Source organism: Neoarius graeffei, chromosome 18 (genome assembly GCF_027579695.1).
Source record: "Neoarius graeffei isolate fNeoGra1 chromosome 18, fNeoGra1.pri, whole genome shotgun sequence".
NCBI lineage: Eukaryota > Metazoa > Chordata > Actinopteri > Siluriformes > Ariidae > Neoarius > Neoarius graeffei.
Genome location: NC_083586.1, coordinates 38742255 through 38751751, shown reverse-complemented (window position 1 = coordinate 38751751; position 9497 = coordinate 38742255). Strand labels below are relative to the sequence as shown.

The 9497-nt window shown below is 41.7% G+C and overlaps 1 long non-coding RNA gene across 1 annotated transcript; it reads right to left on the bottom strand.

Moving 5' to 3' along the window:
• Positions 1 to 330: 330 nt before the first annotated feature.
• Positions 331 to 9285, bottom strand: LOC132866738 (uncharacterized). Its single transcript, XR_009650618.1, has 3 exons — positions 9196 to 9285; positions 961 to 1152; positions 331 to 841 (listed from the first exon to the last, which is right to left on the bottom strand). It is a non-coding gene; the product is annotated as an uncharacterized LOC132866738 (long non-coding RNA).
• Between the last annotated feature and the right edge of the window lie 212 nt (positions 9286 to 9497).

Sequence of the window (9497 nt, the reverse complement as noted above, 5' to 3'; positions counted from 1 at the left end):
TTTCAAAAAACAATGACTGTAAGTAAACTGTGCCTTACTTTATCATATCACCTTGCAATTTTTTGATAGTCTGTTCAAAGTAATGTCGTAGTGAAAGTAAAATCGTACGGAGTAGAGATGCCTTTCTGGTAGCCTCCTTCTTTCGGTGGTAGCCTGTAGATACAGTGCTCAGAAGGCAGTTTTAAGGGCATCAGAGTATATTCCTCGCACAACACATGTTGGGGGTGGGGTTGGGATTGGTTTGCTGGCAGCTTTGTCCCCCCCAGTTCAAAAAACGTATCTGCGCCCCTGAGAAAAGGCTATGTACTTTTATTATGACAAGTAGTCTGGTTTATATAGTCCACTTCCTTAGTTCACCTTGAAGAACCCTTATGTTGATATTTCTAGTTTCAGGATATGACCTCATGTCTGCCAAGCAATGTAGGTCGATGTAGAACATCGAACAGGAGGCTCCTGCATGTTGGTTACTTACTCAGATGCCATGATTCAGCTTCACCTGACTTTGAGAAGTTTGTTACCTCATCTAAGCGAATCCAGCATTTCTTTGCATAAATGACCAAAGTAATTAAATATTGTTGTATTGATTGAGTTGACTTAGTATTTATGCATATTTTGATATATTTGTGAGTAATTCAGTAGTTATTTGGTAGATTGTGTCAAACCTGTCTAGATCACATGCTGCCTATGTAATTCAGTCAATCTACCTCCGTTTATATATTAGTGACTAGTATGATGCAAATATTATCTTACTTTCTTTTTCTTTTCATGGTCTCCTCATCTGTCTCCAGCTTCTCTCCTCTTTTTGCTTTAAGGTAGTGGCTGTGGGCCTTTTCGTATGTGTCTATATAAAAAAAAAAAAACAACAATAGCAAACAAGCAAAATTCAAATAGTTGAATTGTCTCCTTTTCTCCCAAATCAAAATGCTGCATTATGATATTTAAATATACAACCGAGCCTACCTTTAACTTTAAGCACCTCAACTGGATGAAGTGTCCAACAATTGGGGTCAGGGGTTTCATTTTGTAGGGCAGCCTTTTTTACCTTGTCCAGCGTTTTAAAGGGAGGCCAGTAACATTTATCTTCTATGATCCATGAAACAGGCACCACAAAAAACAAGCCCTCTGCGGGGAAGGAAACGACTACATACATTTCTGTGGAAAGAAGAAATAGTTACACTTAAGTGGGCTTGCCAAGGCATCTTAATAATCAATTCCTACAGCTACAGCATTTCCTAAATGAGATGGGAAACCTGAATATATCACCTGAACAAAATTGTGATTTGAACACTTACACCAACATAAAAAAACAGCAATCCTACTGATGCAACATCGGTAGCCCAGCAAAGCCATCCTTAACTGGAAGGAGGACATATTTTCTCTCTATGTGTGCAGCTAGAGTGTGATGCAGTTGAGGTGTCAGGGCAGACAGATGGTAGATGCCAACTTCAGATGACTCGAGTGGGTAGTCAAAGAGGTTGCAGAGCTTTGAGAAGGACCTAAACACTATGTGCACTTCTGCCTTGTTGTCAACTATGATGTTTTCGATGACCACTATCCTTCCCCCCGCTAACTCCACACAACTGTCACTTGTTGAGACCTGAATGATGACCCTCTGAACATGCATTCTTTTAAATTGTTTTATGGCAGTAAGATGCGGTGGTACAGGGCAGACATGTGGACTCGAGTCATGTGACTTGGACTCGAGTCAGACTCAAGTCACCATTTTGATGACTTGAGACTTGAAATCCCTAGATGAGGAATGACTTGCAACTCGACTCGGACTTGCACGCTGTTGACTCAAGACTTGACTTGGACTTGACAGTTTTAGCTTGCAATGACTTGGCGTATCAGGTATAAATATTCTTCCCCCCCCCCCCTCGATTTTGAATCCAAGTACACTCGTTATTATTTGAATGCGGTGTAGCTCCTTGTCCTAGGCTACGGCAGCTCAATCCACTATAGCACTAGGTGTCACTCAAGCACTTCAACTGGTTCAAATGAAAAATCAAATGGTGATGGGCAATGAGGACGCTGAACATTGATGACGCTGAATGATGAATGGACGGATAAAAACATGATTCCCCGCGCAATTTCCTTTGGATTTAAAGAATACTCCAATACAGATGGCAAACGCATTGCTACGTGCAGAACATGTGGAGCCACAATTTCGGACAGCCAGTCAACCACATCAAACTTCGCTCATCACCTGAGGCTGCATAAGGACAAGTAAGTAACAAAGCTAGGCTACAGCTAGCAAGAATCTGTACAGGCTAGTTGGTGGCTAGAAGTGGAATGTGTTAATGTATTAACGCTGTCAAGGATTTGTTTTGCTTTGCTGAATATAAAATAGTGAAGTAGATTTTTTTATTGGATTGCTTTTGTGTTCAGTCTAGTGTTAGATTATGTGGGCTAGGCTACCAGTTAACACACATTGGGAAGGCATAGCCAGAAGGTGGTGATTTGGTCAGAGCAGAGAACGTTTACAACTTGGGTGGCCAACCCGCGGCTCGCGAGCCGCATGCGGCTCTTTGCCCGGTGTCATGCGGCTCTTACGTTCATATCGAAGTTTGTGGGTTTTTTTAATGTGCGTGTGCGCTTTGCTTGAGTTCAGTATGGTATTTTCGTCAAATGCATCTTCGCTTTGCTTGGGTATATTACGGTATTTTCAGGTCATGTCAAATGCGCATGTGCGTGAGATAATCGCTAAGTTTTTGGGCAAGGTGTATCTTGTGTCAAGTAGCCTCTCAAAATGGCAATGAAAAAATGCACAGCAAAACGAAAATATGAAGACGAACATAGGACATTTTTAACAGAGTGGGGAGAGTTTATACTTTTTTGTTGAACGTAATGGCAAGCCATTCTGCCTTATATGTCAGTCGTCATTAGCTCATTTCAAAGCTTCCCGCCTCCCTGAATAAGCAAGGAGCCAGATATGCAACACTAATTGAAAACCTGCACGAAAGCTTTGTAACCCGGTTCCGTGATATACTGTACAACTGAAAAGGCCACAGGTTACGTTCCTCGTCGACCCATTCAATGCGGAGATGGACTGTTTGAAAGCCCTGCTTGTCACAGATGAGGCTGCGGCTGAGTTGGAGATGATCGATCTTCGTGAGGAAGACCAACTGAAACCTGTTTTGAGGGAAGGCACCATTGAGTTTTGGAAAAGTGTGCCATTGGAAAAATACCCGAATGTGAAACGGGCTGCGCTTAAGATACTGTCAATGTTTGGGTCAACATAAGTCTGCGAGTCTGTGTTCTCTACCATGAAACACGTGAAGTCAAAGCATCGTTCTGTTCTGACTGAAACCCATGTGAAAGAACTGCTTCGAGTGGCAACGACAGAATACAAGCCAGATTTGAAGAGGATTGTTCAAGGCAAGGAATATCAGAAGTCCCACTAAGCAACATGCATAGTAAGTGCACGCAATATTGATTGCTGTAAATGACTGGCCTGTGGTATTAGTACTGACTGAAGGAGTAAATTTCTCTCATGTTGGCGTGTGACATTTACTATTAATCTGGCTGAGCAGAGGTGCGTGAGCGTGTGTGAGAGAGAGAGAGGGGGGGGGCGATGTTCATGTGCGGTCATGTGTATGGTGTGGCTTTTTTTTGGTAATGCCATGAGTCCCACTAAGCAGCATGCATAGTAAGTGCACACAATGTTCATTGTTAAAAATGACTGGCCTCAGCCTGTGGTCTTAGTACTGTAGGAGTAAATATGTTGGTGTGTGACATTTACTATTAATCTGGCTGAGCAGAGGTGTGTGTGTGTGTGTGTGTGTGTGTGTGTGTGTGTGTGTGTGTGTGTGTGTGTGTGAGAGAGAGAGAGAGAGAGAGAGGAAGGGATGGGTGATGTTCGTGTGCCCATGTGTATGATGTGGCTCTTTGCGGTAATACAGTAAAAAATGTGGCTCTTGGTCTCCAACTGGTTGGCCACCCCTGGTTTACAAGATTGTTATAAAGGCTCTGGTCAGAACGACACAGACTTATGATAAGAACCGGACAGCAAAGGATAAAACGTGAATCAAATAAACAGTTACCCAGGCTGCAAACTAAGTATGTAAAACAGAAGTTCGCTCTTTGCAATGGGAAAGTCAGTGCTTGTCATGAAAGGCATTTAAACCACTGAGACGAGATGACTAGCAATGCAAGTTAAACCAGGTGTTTAACTGTTTGCTTCGTACTGCACCAAGTCGTGGACGCTGTGCGATGTGTGTTATTAGTGCTGGGATTACGTGTCAGAGACATTCAATTCTATTCTCTTCCTCTCTCTGGTGTCATGTAGGCAATGTGAATAATGGGCCATTTGGGCTATGTAAAATGTAAGCTCAGCTAGGGCTGTGCGATGTCCCCTTAATTGGCATCGACGATGTTTACAGTGCAAACATCGTGATGGACGATGATGGGGGGGATTTTAATACCACGTTATTAAATATATTATTATTATTATTATTATTATTATTATTATTATTAAAAGTATTAGATACTCATCCGAGGCTTTGGCACGTAAAGGAAAAAAAAGCGCTAGGTGATGTGGAATATTTGGCCTTGATAACGGATATGTGGTCCAGCTGCAACATGATGCCCTATATGTCAGCTACCGTACATTATGTGGACCGAGAGTGGGCAATGCAGTCCAAATGCCTGCAGACGAGTTTCATGCCAGAGACACTTTCAGCGGACAATTTAGAAGACGCATTGCGCGAGACACTTGCCGAATGGAAAATAGAGGAGAAAAAGATCGCCTGCATAACAACGGGGCGAATATTGTCACAGCCATCAGGCAATTGAAATGGCCATGGTTAAGTTGTTTTGGGCACAATTTGAACCTGGCCATAACCAACTCGCTTGCGCAACAGAGGGCCAGTACAGACCGAGCGTTTGGAGTTTGCCGAGCAGTCAACACTGCGTTTGCGCACAGCTGGCTTCGGAGAAATGAGCTGCGCAAAGCGCAGGTGGAAACGAACCTCCCCGAGCACTCACTGATCACGGCAAGATATTAATCAGCTCTAACAATGAAAGACTAGTATTCAAACTATGAGAAGAAACTACACTTAAGCTATTACTCATTGTTTATTTACACCATATCAATTGAAGATGCGTTTCGGCCTTTAGTGCGCACTTGAACGCGCTAATTTTTCCAATTTATTAGTGTTTGAATTATTGCACCAGCTTTTAAAATCATGATTTAATATTGTTTTTTTTTTTTTTACTGTCTTTACATTTATCAGAATCACCTTCATTCTTCCATTTGGTTTGACATTATGGCTTAGAGTGGACCATTTTGAGTCTGAAAGTAGGCCTATTTACCAGATTAAAGTTATTTGACTTCTGCCGAAGTCTGCGCTTCACTGCCGTTTGATAAGGTGCAATATTTCCCGACTGAAGTCGTTAATAGTGGCTATTTGTTTGAACAACATGACAAATTTTACATTAAAAGTATAGTGTAGGCTAAAAAATGAAGTCGAAATTTATTATTAGTAGCATACTGTATTTGTGTAACCACGTTATGTTCACTAGCACGTCCCTGCACCATAGCCTACGTGAACAAGCGGTAATAGGATATTACTTTATAATGATTTATATAATGTATTTATATATATGTTATATAATATATTTATATATTAAACAAAACTAACTAACTAAACTAACAAAAAACTAAGTTTTTAGGTTAAATAGGCCCAGATGATACCGTATATGCATGTTTATGACAGGAGGGGGCGTGGTATCACAATGGTGGCTCTCCATCGTGATGGATGACCACCATCGTCGATGGACGATGGCATCGTCTATCGGCACAGCCCTAAGCTCAGCTGACGTTTTATAGCGCAGTACATCCCGACAGATTGGAGTGTAGCCTACTCCGACGCGAAGCATTATCCCACAGTCTTACCCAAATGACAGGGCACACAATGCCTCTACATAGCGTGGCTTTACCAGTGCATTTATTAGTCTCTGGCGAGAAACCAAATTCGCCAAAAGCACGCAACTTGGATCTGGAGGATTCCGCTGAACATTCTGAAATTCACAACAGCTGTTTATTCTACTTCATTATACGGCTCTCTAGAATGTTGCCAGGGCTTCATTCTCACATTCTGGCCAGAGCCCTAGAGGACTCTGATTCTGGCTACATCGTCACAACGTTCTGTGTTTACTGAGGCTACCGGTATTTTAGCGAGTGTTTAGTGAATGCATTGTGGTCTAGCTAAACTGGGAACATCCTGGCTGGCTTGTATTAAACATTATACTGTGTATAAACAAATATGTTCAGATTAAATGAACTCAGACTTTGATATTGAAAATGATAAAAACATGTTAATGTCTACATGATTAAAAACAGAAAACAAGTAGGCCTACTAATTTTACATTTTTTTTTTTCTTGTTTAGATTTGCAGAATATCTGAAGAACAACATCATCCCAAGTGAGACAGAGCAGCCGTCCATTTCTGGATTCCTTACTGCAAAAGATACACAGTACAATGCTACCCACCCACAACAAAAAGCCATCACAAATTCAATACTAACAGATTTGGTCATTGGATGCAACATCCCTCTCTCAGTAGTGGAGAACAGATATTTCCGGAATTTTTTGTCAGTTAGTTGGTCTCTCTCACACACACAAACATACTCAAGTCACGTTGTATTGTGTTAAAGGCATGTCATGTTGTATGTTGGGACAGTGCCTAACTTCAGAAGGAAAACCATTCTTTGATTCTAAAAGTACACAGATCATCTGTTAGCTTGGACTTTGAGTTTCATGTCTTAAAATGCACATGAAAAGCATTTTTATGTGAAAAATGACATGAATGAAATGAAAAGAAAATGATTTTTGTTACACAGTACCAGTACTAGTTTTGTTTAGAATTTTGTTTTAATTTCTCACTAATTTTCCAATAAAAATTTAAGGAAATGGTCATACTTTCACTCATTCTCACACCCTTAGCTTCAGATGTACACTGACTCACTCAAACTAAACTCCCTGAAAATTTAGGATGCTTTACTAACGTTAACTAACTAATCATTGTCTCCTCTGAGATTCTTTGATTGTCTTGGGGCACAAGCTCTAAAACATTTTAAAATGGAAAAGAATGGGTGTACTGTAGTTACTTGTGCTGACTCTATCAATCATTGACATTACATTACATTTAGCAGACATTTTTATCCAAGGTGACTGGCAAAGGAGGACATACACTGCAGTGTGGAGAGGTAATACATTTGTGATCAAAAATGTGTTGATTGCCTGTAGAATAAATGGTGACTTGTTAGGGACTTGGAAAAAAATGAGACTTGGACTTGGACTCGACTTGGCTTGGGTAGGACTTGGACTTGGACTTGACTTGGTCAAAAGTGCCTTGACTTGTGACTTGACTCGGACTTGAGACTTACTTGTGACTTGCACATTAGTGACGGGCCACTGTAATGTTCCATTGTCAGGCCTGACTCGATACTTAGACACTCGCTGGACTTAAACCTTTTTTCAGACAAGCGACGAATGACCTGCTCTAGGGGCTTGTTGGGTTTCCGGATCGTTGTTTTTAGCTGGCCGAGGAAATTTTCGAAAGGGAAGCAGGATATGTTGTCTAACGCTCCATATGTCTTTGTTTCCTCACTGAGGTGGAGTAAGGCATGCATATTGTACCCAATGTACTCCCTACCATACAGTTGGTTGCAGTGTTTCACAAATGCCAAGAGTAGACTGTGTGCATAGTCAGCATAATCTCCCACTAAAGATACACTAAGTAAAATAGTCATGGCCACAGACAGCAACATGAAGTTGTTGTAAATTGCTGCTGGTACTCTGCCCTTTAAGCAAGCTGGCCCTGTGTATAGCAGGAATGAGCGAAGCTCAGTAGCTTTCCACCTCTCAAAATCAGTAAGAGTTTGGGGCTTCCGGTTGAATTCAATGGGGAAATATGAGCAATAACCCAAAAGCGTAGTTGACACCTCCTGCACGACAGCTGTACCTACTCGAGTGTGCAATGGCTTCGTCATCCAGAAGTATAACAGTTTCCGCACTACCCCTAAGCACACCACATGCATATAGTCATGAGGAAACTGTGTGACTATTCCAACTGACAAAAGATTGAATGGACTAAATCCTGTGAAATGCTGCTCATCACTAAACTCATCAAATGTTTCGCTGTCCAGTCTAGGTGGTGCATCTGATTGTGGAAAGGTCATTCTTCCTTGGTATATAACTCCCTTTTGATGGCATTTGTAACAACTGTAGAACCCAGTGTGTCCCTTTGACCTTCGGATAAATGCCCGTGCAGGCGCGTCACAGACCACTGCTGACAGTGCTATAGCGATAGAAGCACCCTGGTAAAAAAAAGCCATCTCTCTCAAGAACACGTGCGTCACTGACAAACTCATCTAGAAACTCTAGTGTTGTAGGTTTCTGATTTCCAAAGTAGATCCCGATAACAAATGGCTCCCTGTTTGTCTGTACCCGATTCTCAAAACACTCATTGAGCCCTAAAATAGGCCAGAACTGTGCATTTGAGCTTTTATAGAGGGGCAGGCCATCTATGTTCACTTGGATTGTTAAAGACGGGCAAGTCAAAGGAGTTTTTTTGTTAGCAAGATGAGAGGAAATGCCATGATCGAAGCCAAAATGATAGTAGCTACCGCCTGAAATATTTTTAACATGATATGTGGTTTTTGTTTTTAGTAACGTTCTAGGATTTTTTGGCAAGCCATGCAATTTTCCAGAGAGAAAAGATAATAAATCTGCCAAAGCAGCATGGTTTATCCTTCTCCTAACTGCCCATTGAGCAAGGTGACTTCGTGTGTCTTCGCCTGAAGAACAGATTTCCTCGCTGCCATCACTGTCATGTGCATGTTCACTGGACTGTTCATCCTCACTCACTCCACCACTGCTCTGTCCTGAATGGACCTGCTCACTCACTCCACCACTGCTCTGTCCTGAATGGACCTGCTCACTCACTCCACCACTGCTCTGTCCTGAATGGGCACTATGTCCTGGTAGGGGTTCTACTCCACTGTCCCCATGAGTAAATTGGACCTCAGTCACTTCATATGACACGCCTTCCCCCCCACACTCTGCTGAAGAAGTTAGGCCTATACTCAGTAAGTCTGATTCAACAGCTTTAGCAATCCTTCTTCTCTTACTCCAGTAACTAGACATTGCGCCACAAGTGTTGCCTATTACCTTAAATTACCCCAAATTACCTTACAGACTTGTACTCTTGGTGACCTGTAAAGGGAAAAGAGACAACATATCACCATCTGTCTTATTACAAAGCTGCATCAACATTCTCTCTCTCTCTCACACACACATATACTCTCTCTCTCTCTCTCTCTCTCTCTCTCTCTCTCATCACCTAGGTTCACAAAATGTTTTTTTATACATTTCTTTTTACTACGTTCATAAACATTAAATATGTGAATCAGCATTTGGGATCACGTTGAGTGGCGTATATTTTAAATTCTGTCAAATACATATGTCGTGTTTTGGTTACAGCTTACTGCAT